A 14,974-nucleotide genomic window follows, 5' to 3' on the forward strand; every position below is an offset into this window, starting at 1 on the left:
ACCAGCCCAGGCAGGTGATACTGCGATCTCTGAGTTTGCCGCATTAACTTTCGCAATGTGAACGTGCCGATGTCAGCGCCATCCATCGGCCCCAGTGTGCAACAAATCGGTGGCGGTGGCCATTAATTATTGAAAAAGAGCTTGCTGCATAACGGCTTGAAAGTTCGCCTTCGCGGCGAGGCATTGGGTACACTGTCCTCGCGTGTTATGCGTGCGCAAAGCAATTTGCGTTAACCGACTGAAACGGCTGGTTCGAAGCTTTTTCGGAACTAAACTAAAATTTCATCACGCTGCCATTGCTGTCAAAAAGCCCAGCTCATGAGAAGTACTTCGAGAGCGTAGGTACTTCACCTGTAAGGAAAAATTTAATGAGGGAGAGGAAAAGGGAATAACTGCAATGTTACTTTTAAATATGCTTAAATATGGCGTACTACTGTGCCGCGACATACCTCAGGCTTTTGCCAAAAGCTGTATGAACCTGAACAGCGCTTGAAAACTCAGCTTAGTATTATTATAGACGAGCTACCCTTATGGGTCTTCCGAAACGATGTGAAATTAATCAGAGAAACCACAAAAAAAAAACCAAGGCATGAAGTCAAGAGCCGGAATCTAATACGAGTATGCAAAGGATGCCTCAATGGAGCACTTTGTACCCTGTTGCAGCGTTTGGGCCTGATTACTTGGAGGGCGCGCGCAATATGAAAAAACGAGAAGGAGGGTAATCAAGTGGTTCTTTCGTAGCAAGATTTCAGTGCGGATGGCACAAATCCCTACAGACGGGAAACCAAACGTAGTGAAGTAATGATGCAGAATGATGTGTGACTAGCCGCGAACGTCACGCCACTTAGGCTCCAATGGAAGGAAAAGGCACGATGCACCCTCGGCGACCGGAAACCGCACGAAGACCTCACCCATAACGATGTTCATGCATATGCAGGACCAAAGAAGCTTGAAGATATAGGACACGCTAGGTCGTCGCTGGCTTGGTTGGTTATTGGTTATTAGGGTGTAACGTCCCAAAGCAACTCAGGCTACGAGAGACGCCGTAGTGAAGGGCTCCGGAAATTTGGACCGCCAGGGGTTCTTCAACATGCACTGAGATAGCACACGGGCCTCTAGAATAGCACCGGGGGACATAGCACACGGGCCTCTAGGTCAGCAGCCCAGTGCCATAACCACTAAGCCACCGCGGCGTGGCTATCTCATTTGCAGACAGCAAATGCCGGTTTGCGCTGCATGAGTGCGTAAACCAACAGCTTCGCAAAATTCACAGAGCGCGTTCACATGCAGTGACCAGAGGGCGCGCTCCCTAGGGTGAGCCCGGCGAATATTCGCTTGCACTGGCCCCAAGCAAACGTCCACGGAGAGCTGTTTACAAGTTTTTGTGGGCACCTTACGACCGCGTCTACAACTCGATGACGGCAAATGCGGTGTACCTCCACACAGAGTATAGTAACGTAATTTGATCGCCAGTGAGTGCGCATCCTACCCAAAGAAGAGGAAGGTTCCACAAGGCACTTGGGCATAGCACACACGGTATAGTTTGGGTCCACACTCAGAGTAAGAGTTACTGCGCCTTTTCTTTCTTTAAACAATATCTACCTTTTAATTAATTTTCTTAATGACACCCGTCTAAGCATTCTTCCGGGGATTGTCAAACAGAGCTGTCACTGTAGTACGCTCCATACGACCAGAACTGGTCGCTCAATGGACAGGCATCATCACATTATAGGCCTCAGGTCATACCATCCCAAATACGCTTTGGTTTTATAACCTCAAGGTAGTTAGCAAGAAGGATTCAAAATATTTTATGTTCCATGTCACCATGCGAGCCTAATACCTTCATGTGTAGTTAAAACTGGATAAGGACCTTTTACTGACATTCCTGTTTGTAAATGAGGGGTCGCATAAAAACCTTCGTGATTCTCCGCTGAAAATAAATGTAAGGGTTCGCGTTCTCTACAGAGCGCCTGCTGCCTCCGGGCTCTCGCCCGTAAATCATTCATCAGCTTCATTCTTAAGAGAAAATGACTGAGCGGACAAACCAATAATTTTTCTCCTGTTCAATGGTTCGCAACAGTACCGATTCCATAGCGTATGCGGTACAAACTGCGCAGTTTCTAGAGGCAGCACGGAATTATACATTCAGCCCACCTTTGGTCGGTCGCTTTTCGGGATATAAATAAAGTTTGGTCGAAATGCACAACGCAGCACAAGTCGGATGGCAAGAACTGTGACACTTTTGGCACAGACTGCCAACACATATTTCACTGCGAAGACCAGCCATTACATCAAATTCGTGACAAGGAATAATCGAAGATGGAATGCAACAAGCGTCCACCAGAAATCCAAAGAGTACAAAAAAATAGCAGCGACGGCACACCGCGAAGAAAAGGCGTGGCCAATAGAAGAGACGCATTATACTATTTCTTCATTCAAAAACTACATCGAGGACTACATCGAGGGGGTCAGACATTTATCGACGTAGACAGAATTGTGTTCAAAGAACGCAAGTCATTTGTCAGGCTTCTCTCTCATTAGGTATACGGGCGCATTATAACTAGCTTATTTACAAGCGCTGTATGATTACTAAAACCCGCTTTATTTGTTTAAAACATCAGCAGCTCAGCAGGCAGGCTTTGCAATTTTTTTTTATAAACAAAGTATATTTTATATGTTTCTTTTCCATAAACCTTCAGTTTTTAGCAGCACCTGTCTCGTCCTTTCTTTTGTCCCTGTTGCTGCGCAGTTTTTGTTCCTTAAGTATGTACCAACTCGCTCAACTCACCCTTTTGCTGAGGCACTGCGTATTAAGTTACAGAGGGAGAATACGTACACTAGACGCAGCATGTGTGTACAATGAGTGCTCAGTAACTGCTGCTCTGCACGTGAGATTTGCGAAATCAAGTGTGATGTTCTGAGGCGAAGTCCCGCCATCTCTTCGCTGTCATTTCGCTTTTTCAAAAGTCAGACAAAGGGCTGTATTGCGAAGAGCTGAGAGAATGGGCATCACGAGACGCATTACAACGAAATATCGAGGACATACGCATAAAAGTGAAAAAGAAAGGTTGCCACTTCCACGAGTAAAGCATGAGAAATGTACGAAACCTATACACAGAAGATGCAAACCTAAATCTGGTAATGAGGTAAGTGAGTTTATATTACGCCGCAACGGCGAGCACAAAACCATTAGCATAAGTTGATGCTCGCGAAAGCAGCGGAGAAAAAAATCTCTATGGGTGGGGTGACTGCATACTGAACCACGCCTTAGGGGTTCAGTAGTGATACCATAGACTGGGAAGTCGGAATTTCCATAAACTCGCGTTACTCTAATGTATTAGCGAGCCGCAGCTTTAGTGTCGCCTTTCCTACGCGCCGGGGTCGTTAACTTGTGCCAATCATTTTTAAGTGCACAATGTACCGCCATCCTAGACCCTAACCCGAAAGCTCGAGAGCTTGACACTGACTTGTAGCAAACGCACTTGCAACATGTCCTTTGGACAGGCAATCTCAGGTTTTGAAAGGCTACTCAATCTAAAACAGAATTGAATAGCAGGTGAATGATGTCAGTGCTAACCTGAAGGTCCGTGGTATGGAAGCCATAAAACCGCCGAAATTATTTTAAATGACCTATCCATCCACGACAACAGAAAATAATGGAAGTAGAAGCAAGGGAGACCTGAGCAAGAGGCAGGAGAATACCAATCTGACTGCAGCCAACATTGCTAGAAGAGCAGCGAAAATTTAGGAGCAAACCCAGAAATACATCATATCGCAGAAAACAACAAGATGCAGCCAGAGCACAAAGGAGAGCAGAATCAAGGATTGGACCTAGAAATTAAGATCATGGCGGTAATTACAGGCATACAGGAAATTAGAAGGAATGCGAGTCTTGGCGTGAATCAGAATCAGAATCAGTCTTTATTTGTTGATACATTTTGAGAGTACAGCATATTATGCAGAAGGAGGTTCCGAAGTCAGAGACTGTAATGGGACCTCCTGATTAAATACATCCAGTAAAACATTTAACAGCATATGACAGATCAGATAAATATACAAAACAGAATATACACGTGTGGAATACAATTAAAGCAGACACATGGGAGAGAAATAAAAGCTATTAAAAAGGACCATCAAAACATATAAATTTGTACATAACTATGCAAGCTGATGTCATACTGAATTATAATGAAGATCATGAAGCAGTGCAAAATGCATGTAGGAAGAAATGTAAACAAATTAATCAGAATTAGAGCTCATTGCTAAGGATTGATCGTTTAAAGTGGGCTTTAAAGTTGAAAATTGAATGAGCATTTTAATTCCATCGGTATAGTGTTCCAGACAGCAAGTGATGAGAAATGAATTGCCTGTTTCCCGTAATTGGTGCGTACTTTAGGAAGGACAATATTGTTATTGAGTGCGAACCGAGTTATGTTGGCGTTTACAAGATAAAACTGTGGTATGAGAGGAAGAGCGATTAGATTGTTGACAAGTTTGTACATGAGAATGCCAAGAGAATATCTAACAAGCTATGAAGACACAGTCAAGACACCGGCCGACCAAGATGAATCTTTGTTAAAAAGGCTAACACGATTCTCTAATAACAGCCTGGCCGACGGAAAAATACTCCAGACCTGAAATATGGCAGATATACAGTCATACCACAGCCGTGGAAAGAAATCAGCATAGTAAAGGTAAGATCTTGCTCACATCGTGCTCTGGGAAACTGAGAAATTGTCCGCAAGTGGGTTTGCAAGCGCATGGAAAAAGATTGCAGAACCGCAAACAACACGTCCGCGTTAATAACGTACCTCTAAACATATTACAACCGCCTCCTACTAAAGCAGGAAATAATAGATATGCCGTGTGGAAACCAAACCAAAGCTTTACTACCATTAAGTCTCAAGGGAGCATATGACAACGTTAAGCACCATACCAAAATAGACAATTCACACAACACGAACTGTGGCGAAAGAACGTAGACCTATGATAAAGACTTCCTGGTCAAACACAAGGTGGCTCTCAATGTGGGCTCTGTTTGGCGCGTGATAGCCTTAGATGCTTAGCACTAAACACAACAGAAGACAACAGAGTCTCAACGTAGGCAAGACCAAAGCAGAACACATAAATATTTGCGACAGATGAGCGGCACAAGGTGTAGTTTTATCCCCAATGTTATTTCTTAAGCTCATCCGCCCACTTAACTTTCTGCAGTCCATTGCCACGCTTGCCTTATCTTGAAATCTACTGCGTTACCCTTAAAGGGGCCCAGAAACACAACCTTAGTTGACTGTTTTGCCTGTTGATTGCATAGAGTGTGTTATAATGGTGCTATTAGCGTCGGTAATACCGCGTACATTCCGTTTTTTAATATTTTAATGTCCTCCCAAATACAACTTCACGGCTCTGATTGTGTCGCGACACAGTGGCGGGTTTTTAGCAGCGGATATGACATCACCTGGCGCGAGCTTGATGACCGGACAACCAGTAAATATACTGGAAATTGTGTGAATAAATAGAGACACATTTTCTCACCTGTCTGCGTTTTATATTAGATCAACAAAAAGAACTTGCTTGTCTTAGATAAAAGCCCTGCAAAGCAAGTAAAATAAAAATACACCACCAGGGGCGCTCTGGCATGGAAACAACGCTGCCAGTCTCAGCACGAACGAGTTACAGAGAGCAGGCAACCATGGAGTACAAACTTCCGCGAGGTGCTCTGGCTGGCTGTTTTGATTGGTTGCGCCAGGTGCCGTCATTGGGAGAGCGAAATAGGAGTGGGAAGCCCCGCCAAAATCGAGTTGAGGGCAGCGTTTTGTTTGCTTGTATTTTGAAATTTCTTCACTGAATAACTCCCGTTCCTGTGCATCGATTCCTGTAATTCTTTTTAAGTCAGCATCTGTGTGACATAAAGAACCCACCTGAAGTATAGCCCGTATTCCCCCAGGCAGTGTTTCGCAGCCCCTTTAAGGACCGGAGGTTATGTTTCCCTCGCATTACATGCCCTGCCCAAGCCCATTTCTTTCTCTTGCTATAGGATGCCATTAACTCGCGTTTGTTCTCTCACCCACTCTGCCCGCTTCCGATCTCTTAACGCTACAGCTATCGTTTTTATTTCCATAGCTCGCTGCGTTGCCCTTAATTTAAGCTGAACCCTTTTCGTTAGCCTTCACGTTTCTGCTCTATAGGTGTGTACCGGTAAGAGGGATATTATTAACGTGCCATTCATGATCTAGGAGAATCGGCCATATGCGCTACAACCTATTCTTATTCTTGTAGTTATTTCCCTCGCATACTTCGGACCAAGGATTAGTATCCGCTCTAAGTGGATGTATTTCCTCACCCCGTCCGGCACCTGGTTACCAATTGTGAGAAGCTCTTCCATTGCACGACTGTTGAACGTTACTTTGTTTTCTGCATTTTAATTTTAGAATTTTTGTTGGCAGCTAGTACAGGCTATCATAATCAGCAAAAATGCGTGCGTAGCGCCATACCTGACAATGAAAAGAGTAGACAACGAGAAAATCAACACCCTGCTAAGGAAGGTGTAAAATAGAATTGTTTATAATTCAATCAGTGCATCAACTGGAAGGGCACTGAAGCTGGAAATGCTCAGTATGCTAGAGGAAATTATTGGAGATGACCTACCATCGCGGAAATGTAGCTTAGCCAACAGTTGGAAAGGCAGAGCAGGGAAGACAAGCTTAAACCGCCTCACATAAGCAGAACGCAAGAACGACATGAACCCCCCGAAAAGCTTAACATCTTACAAAAAATGCTCCTGTGACACAATATTCACCCAGTGCACAGCGCAGGAAGAAAACAGACCAGAGCTCTGTGGTAGGCTTTTAACAGATGCCCAAGTAATTTTGAAAAAAAAAAAATGTTTTGGAGGAAATAATATCGATTTTGCGGCGAGTATTACCAGTGTTGGCGGACACTTGAAAAAAGGTGAATCGCTTTAAGTAGTTAGCTGGTCAACTAACTTTGAACACTTAACTACTCAACAGCTACAATTATGCGCCTAGTTGCAATTAGAGATTTGTAGCCTGTCGGTTGTAATAGCCATATAGGTTTTTAGAATTTCGAAAACGCGAGCATCTTATGCGCTGTGATGCGATAAAGCTTGGACAGATCGTGCCAAAACAAATGCGCTTTCGAAATCGATGCAGGGAAAGGAACCTTTCCAGTGTACGTAACTAGTGAAAAAAGCCTAGTGAAAACTAGTGAAAAGCCTAGTGTACACATGCGTGTGCGCGCGCGCGTGCGTGCGTGCGTGCGTGTGTGCGTGTGTGCGTGTGTGCGTGCGTGTGTGTGTGTGTGTGTGTGCCCGCGTGTGTGTGTGTGCACGCGCAATTATGTGCGTGTGTTTGTGTGTGCACGCGTCATTATGTGCGTGTGTGTGTAATGTGTGCGTGCGCGTGCACACGCACCATGAATGCGTCAGGTGGAAGCAGATCAGATAATCGCGATTCACGAGAGGGCGCTCGCGAAGAGCAACCTGGGTAGCAACCCAAAGACTCACTGATGTCAGCACCTGACAAAGAGGGGCAGAAAAAATCGCTTGAGCACTACACCATTGAGCCTGGCGTGGTTTAAGGACTCTCAGGGATCTATGAATGTAAAGGAGAGAATTACCATTTCCGCGTATATTGACAATAACCCATTAAAACTATCCGGACAACTGCCATACGTGAACCCTGGGCCTGAACTCGGGAATCCAACTGAAAACCGAACTGCTAGCACAACTAATTCGAAATTTACTGAACTGCGCAAATCGGCCAAGATTTCTTGAAGCAGTTCATTGGTTTCCCCACTACCGCACTGCCAACACATCCATGTGACCACATATTCAGTCACTTACGTGGATCCATTCCTTGCAATCATGCTTGAGCTTAAAGCAGAAAACAGTTATCACGGTTAGAACTTTCTGCAAGAAGAGTTATTGAGTGAAACAATTTAGTTTGTCCCATGCACTTTTCTTCGGTTCAAAATGATTCTGTGTGTGTATTATTTCTAGCTTGTCAACGTATTGCATATTGCAACCGCGCAAAACGACCCAGGACGAGGAGAGGAAAGCACAGGACAAGACGCGGACATCCGCGTCTTGTCCTGTGCTTTCCTCTTTTTGTCCTGCGTCTATTGCGCGGTTGCAATATGCACTCCATTGTCAACCACCAACTAGCATATTGCAACCGCGCAATACGACGCAGGATACGATGCACTCCATTGTAAACCACCAACTAGCCAACATGGATAAGCTCAGTCGGCAAAAGTGGCGTGACTTTTGTTCTACGCTGGATGTGCGCCAACCTGTAACCAATATTTGGCGGATAGTTAGAGGTATTCGCACGCCTCTTCAACAACTCCACCCCTTCGCGAACAAAAATCTATAAACAAAGTCTCAGAAGAATACTGCAGGCTACTGCCGGCAGGGTCAGGGCATTCGACACTCTCCGCAGATGGTCAAACAGGCATCCCAAAGGCGGCAGTGCCAGCGTTAGACCTGCCTTTCACAATGGAAGAACTATCCACAGCTATCGCGGAGACAAACAGACACACGTCTCCGGGTCATGATGAGGTGACCTATGACGCCATTGCAAAGCTACCCCACACCTCCCGTCTTCGACTCCTGGAGTATTACAATTCTTCCTGGTTGGCTGTTGTGGTCCCCACAGAATGGAAGCTGGCGAAAATTGTGCCCGGTTTGAAACCCTGTAAGCAGCCAACAAGCTACGCATCATTCCGGCCCATTGCCTTACTGAGCTGCGTAGGTAAGATCATGGAGCGCATGATCTTCAAACGCATAACTTGGTTCCTAGAAAGCCGAAATGAGTTCCCCCAAGAAATGAACGGGTTCCGTCAAAACAGGTCTGCGACTGACAATATCATTTGCCTCGTCTCCTCAATTGAGGAGTACCTTCATGCTGGGTACTTCCCGACAGCCGTTTTCCTAGACATCAATGCCGCCTTTGACTCTGTCTTTCACCATGCAATTCCTGCAGCCTTTGCCAGTCTTGGCCTTGGAGGAAAGCTATACAAGTGGATTGGGCTTTATTTAAAAGAACGGCAAATTTTTATGACCACTCCAAACGGTCCAACACGCTTTCACGCGGTGGAGAGGGGCGTACCACACGGCGCGGTGCTCAGCCCTCTCCTGTTCAATGTACATAAGAATAAACCTTCCGCGAGGGGTCCGCATAACAATTTATGCTGATGATATCTGCATCTGGACCGCATCACGTTCGCGCTACATTACTCAGCAACGTCTTCAGAGAGCGCAATTGCCCATTTCGATGTACCTGGCTTCCAGAGGTCTTCGTGTCTCGCCAGAAAAGAGTGTTGCAATGGCGTTTACAAGAAAAACGATGACCCGATAGCCGCTGCTCCTAGGCGGACGATCGCTACCATATGTACGATCTCAGCGATTCCTGGGTGTTGTAATCGACTACAATCTGTCATGGTCACCTCAGGTCAAAAAACTCCGTGAGAGGAGTACTGCAGCATCGCAAGTGTTCAGGTTCATGGCGGGAACAAGGTGAGGTAGCAACTGCCGATCAATGGCTCTGCTTGAAAAAGCTTACGTTGAAGGAGAGAGAGAGAGAGACTCTTTAATGAAGAGCAGAGAATTTAGCCGGCGCTTAAAAATCGCTGGCATGCTACTCTGCGTAGGGAGGGGAAATTGGGAGATAAAGACAGAAGGAGAGCAGAGTGGAAGAGGTAAAAAAAAACGAAGATAAAATGCGGCCATGAAATGGGTACTAAGGATGCAATGGCGAGAATTGATGTAACCTATGGAGTGATGGAGTGCATAGTCCGTCAAATGGGCTGACGAAGTTCACTGCATGAAGAATGCATGAAGGTGACGTGCAAGTGAATTTGAAGCTTATCGAGATGTCCAATGTCTTTTACATATGTGAATAGAAAATTCATTGCAAGTCTCTGTTGCCTAAGGCAGGCTAAGGGACCTAAAACTTTGTCCATTGTAAGGGGCACTGAGCAGAGCTTCTGCATGCAATGTTCATAGTACGCACGCTCGTTGGCATATGCAGGGCACTCAAGCAAGATATGCTCCACAGTTTCTATCGCGGCACAGTTGTCACAGTGCGGACTGTCCATTTGTCTAAAACGGTATCGTAAGCCGTTTGTATATGCAGCATTAAGACGAAGTCGATGATAAAGTGTTTCCAGATGTCGAGGAATTCTGGGTGAGAGTCTTGATCTAAGATGTGGGTCGATTGAGTGAAGAAATTGGTACTGATATGTCGGCAAACTCCAAAGCCGATACATTTCTTCGGAAGCAAAACTTTTGGCCACCTGGGACGCATCAGATTTCGTAAAAAAACTTCTAATGTATCTCCGATGTTGGTGGCCCTTACGGGCCGCTTCATCTGCTTTTTCATTAGCCTGAATGCCACAGTGAGCAGGTACCCACTGAAATGTTATGCAGTGGCCTGCGGCAATAGCTAAATGATGTAGATATCCGATGTCCAGGGAAACTGGCTGGTGATTCGTTTTCTTCAGCAGGTTGGCCAGGATCTGAAGAGATGCTTTCGATTCGGTGAAGATAACCCAATGGTCGGCGGTTCGGCGCAGGATGTAAGAAACAGCTTCCTTAATGCCGTGAAGCTCAGCTGTCGTAGAGGATGTCCTCCGCTGCAGCCGGTAAGAAAGGGCATGGCCTATTGAGGGCACATAAAGGCCACATGAAGAGGTTTCTTTAGTAGTTGAACCATCGGTGAAGATATGGGTGTGCTGCCTATATTCCTCCGTTAAGTAGGCGAGAGTAGTTTGCAGAAGAGCTGCCTGTGGCATGCGGCTCTTTGCATTCACACCTGGAACAAACTTCTTCACTTTTAGAGGAGAGAGTGTCCATGGAGGAAAGGCCAGAGGTAGTAGTTTCTGTGGCTGATTAATAGTAGGGATGGGCAGGAGCTGCACTGCCTGGCCAAAGCTAGAGTTGCTGTGAGTTAGGTGGACACGGTGCAGGAAGTGCTTCTTCCCTTGAAGAACATGGCGGAGATGGGTACGCATAGTTTCCTGGGCGGCAATCACCTCTAGTGGGAGACATCCTGCCTCCGCTACTGTTCCTGATGCAGAGGAACCCTTTGGGAGGCCAAGGCATATTCGCTGGCAGTTGTTCCGTGCGGCAACGAGAGACTTATTGCTTGATGTAGATAATCTTTGAAACACTGGTAGACAGTAGCGCAAGGTTCCTTCAATGTAGGCTTTTTCAAGTAGAAGCATTGATCGGCAGTTGCTACCCCACCTTGTTCCCGCCATGAACCTAAACACTTGCGATGCTGCAGTGATCCTCTCGCGGAGGTTTTTGATCTGAGGTGTCCATGACAGATTATAGTCGATTACAACACCCAGGAATCGCTGAGATTGTACATATGGTAGCCATCGTCCGCCTAGGAGCAGCGGATATCGAGTCATCGTTTTTCTTGTAAACGCCATTGCAACACTCTTTTCTGGCGAGGGACGAAGACCTCTGGAAGCCAGGTACATCGAAATGTGCAATAGCGCTCTCTGTAGACGTTGCTGGGTGATATAGCGCGAACGTGAGGCGATCCAGATGCAGATATCATCAGCATAAATTGTTATACGGACCCCTCGCGGAAGGTTTCTTCTTATGTGTAGAAGGGCAATATTGAACAGGAGAGGGCTCAGCACCACTCCCTGTGGTACGCCCCTCTCTACTGCGTGAAAGCGTGTTGGACCGTTTGGAGTGGTCATAAAAATTCGCTGTTCTTTCAAATAATGCCCAATCCATTTGTATAGCTTTCCTCCAAGGCCAAGACTGGCAAAGGCGGCGAGAATTGCATGGTGAAAGACAGAGTCAAAGGCGGCCTTGATGTCTAGGAAAACGGCTGTCGGGATGTGCCCAGCATGAAGGTACTCCTCAATTGATGAGACGAGGGAGATGATATTGTCAGTCGCAGACCTGTTTTGACGGAACCCGTTCATTTCTTGGGGGAACTCATTTCGGCTTTCTTGGAACCAAGTTATGCGTTTGCAGATCATGCGCTCCATGAGCTTACCTACGCAGCTCAGTAGGGCAATGGGCCGGAATGATGCGTAGCTTGTTGGCTGCTTACAGGGTTTCAAAACAGGCACAATTTTCGCCAGCTTCCATTCCGTGGGGACCTCACCAGTCATCCAGGAAGAATTGTAATACTCCAGGAGTCGAAGACGGGAGGTGTGGGGTAGCTTTGCAATGGCTTCATAGGTCACCTCATCATGACCCAGAGACGTGTGTCTATTTGTCTCCGCGATAGCTGTGGATAGTTCTTCCATTGTGAAAGGCAGGTCTAACGCTGGCACTGCCGCCTTTGGGATGCCTGATTGACCATTTGCGGAGAGTGTCGAATGCCCTGACCCTGCCGACAGTAGCCTGCAGTATTCTTCTGAGACTTCTTTTATAGATTTTTGTTCGTGAAGGGAGAGTGCAGCGAAGGGGTGGAGTTGTTGAGGGGGCGTGCGCATACCTCTAATTATCCGCCAAATATTGGTTACTGGTTGGCGCACATCCAGCGTAGAACAAAAGTCACGCCACTTTTACCGACTGAGTTTATCCATATAGCGTCGAATGTGACGTTGTGCCCGTCGGCATGCACGTAGGCCATCGAGACGTTGAAGGAGCCTTGCGCTACTGTCTACCAGTGCTTCAAAGATTATCTACATCAAGCAATAAGACTCTGATTGCCGCACGGAACAACTGCCTGCGAATATGCCTTGGCCTCCCAAAGGGTTCCTCTGCATCAGGAACAGTAGCGGAGGCAGAATGTCTCCCACTAGAGGTGATTGCCGCCCAGGAAACTATGCGTACCCATCTTCGGCATGTCCTGCAAGGGAAGAAGCAATTCCTACACCATGTCCACCTAACTCACAGCAACTCTAGCTTTGGGCAGGCAGTGCAGCTCCTGCCCCTCCCTACAATTAGGCAGCCACAGAAACTACTACCACTGGCCTTTCCTCCAAGGACACTCTCCCCTCTAAAGGTGAAGAAGTTTGTACCAGGTGTGAATGCAAAGAGCCGCATGCCATAGGCAGCGCTTCTGCAACCTACTCTTGCCTACTTAATCGAGGAATATACGCAGCACACCCATATCTTCACGGATGGTTCAACTACTAAAGAAACCTCTTCTTGTGGCCTTTATGTGCCCTCAACAGGCCATGCCCTTTCTTACCGGCTGCAGCTGAGGACATCCTCTACGACAGCTGAGCTTCATGGCATTAAGGAAGCTGTTTCTTACAACCCGCGCCGAACCGCCGGCCGTTGGGTTATCTTAACCGATTCAAAAGCATCTCTGCAGATCCTGGCCAACCTGCTGAAGAAAACGAATCACCAGCCAGTTTCCCTGGACATAGGGTATCTACATCATTTAGCTATTGCCGCAGGCCACTGCATAACATTTCAGTGGGCACCTGCTCACTGTGGCATTCTGGCTAATGAAAAAGTAGATGAAGTGGCCCGTAAGGGCCATCAACATCAGAGATGCATTCGAACTTTTTTCACTAAATCTGATGCGTCCAAAATGGCTAAAAGTTTTGGTTCCGAAGAAACGTATCGGCTTTGGAGTTTGCCTACACATCAGTACCAGTTTCTTCACTCAATCGACCCACATCTTAGATCAAGACTCTCACCCAGAATTCCTCGAAATCTGGAAACACTTTATCATCGACTTCGTCTGAATGCTGCATATACAAACGGCTTACGATACCGTTTTAGACAAATGAATAGTCCACACTGTGACAACTGTGCCTCGATAGAAACTGTGGAACATATCTTGCTTAAGTGCCCTGCGTATGCTAATCAGCGTGCTTACTATGAGCATTGCATGCAGAAGCTCTGCCACAGGCAACAAAGACTTGCAATGAACTTTCTATTTACATATTTAAAAGACATTGGACATCTCGATAACCTTTAAATTCACTTGCACGTTACCTTCATGAATTCTTCATGCAGTGAAGTTCGTCATCCCATTTATCGGACTATGCAATCCATCATTCCATAGGTTACATCAATACTCGCCATTGCATCCTTAGTACCCATTTCATGGCCGCATCTTATCTTTGTTTTTTTTTTCACCTCTTTCACGCTTCTCTCCTTCTGTCTTTATTTCCCAAACTCCCCTCCCTACGCAGAGTGGCATGCCAGCGTAATTTAAACGCCGGCTAAATTATGTGTATTTCATTAAAGAGTGTCTTTGTCTCTCTCACCAACTAGCCCGCCTTCACTTGTTACTTGTCAACGTAGCCAATGAAATCAATATTTCAAGACATTGGCAATGCTGTTCACCTTAAAGCCCCCGCGTAATGTCCCCTTTACTCATAAAAAAGCAACCAAAGGTTCGAAATTGGGAGAAAATTGAAGCAGGAGAAGGAAATTCAGCACTACGTAATGATGATGAAGACTACCATTCTTATGGCAGCCATGGATTGAACTCATAGTCCTCGGAAACAACAAAGATACCAGCACTCAAATAGACCACACTGGACACTCAGAAGACAGGGATAAACAGAATGAAAAAGTTTTACAGTTTTTGCGTGCACTAACACTTCCGTGGTGATTTACGTTCCAGCAAGAATACGAAATGATTTGCTATTTTTCAGCATCCGTGCAATTAAGAATGAAAACCAGCAACAGTTCAGTACTTTAGACGTGGTAGTTCCGCGAAACCCAGACCCCCCCCCCCCCACGCACACACACGCACGCACGCACACGCACACACACATAAGACAAGGTACGGGACGAGTACCCTGTCTTGTGTGTGTGTGTTTCGCGCCACTGCCATGTCTGAAGTATTGAACCAACTAAGCCAACTACACGTCCCAACAGTTCAGAGTTCAACCATTTTCGTTTGGACAAGAATTGACGGCATAATTCCTTGCTGTCTATTTCCAGGACATAATTTACCGATTAAAAATGCCGAACTTTGCGAATTAATAACTTTAGAAAGCACGTGCG

This window comes from Amblyomma mixtum, chromosome 10 (assembly GCF_055824585.1).
Source record: "Amblyomma mixtum isolate Tamu chromosome 10, ASM5582458v1, whole genome shotgun sequence".
Taxonomy (NCBI): Eukaryota; Metazoa; Arthropoda; class Arachnida; order Ixodida; family Ixodidae; genus Amblyomma; species Amblyomma mixtum.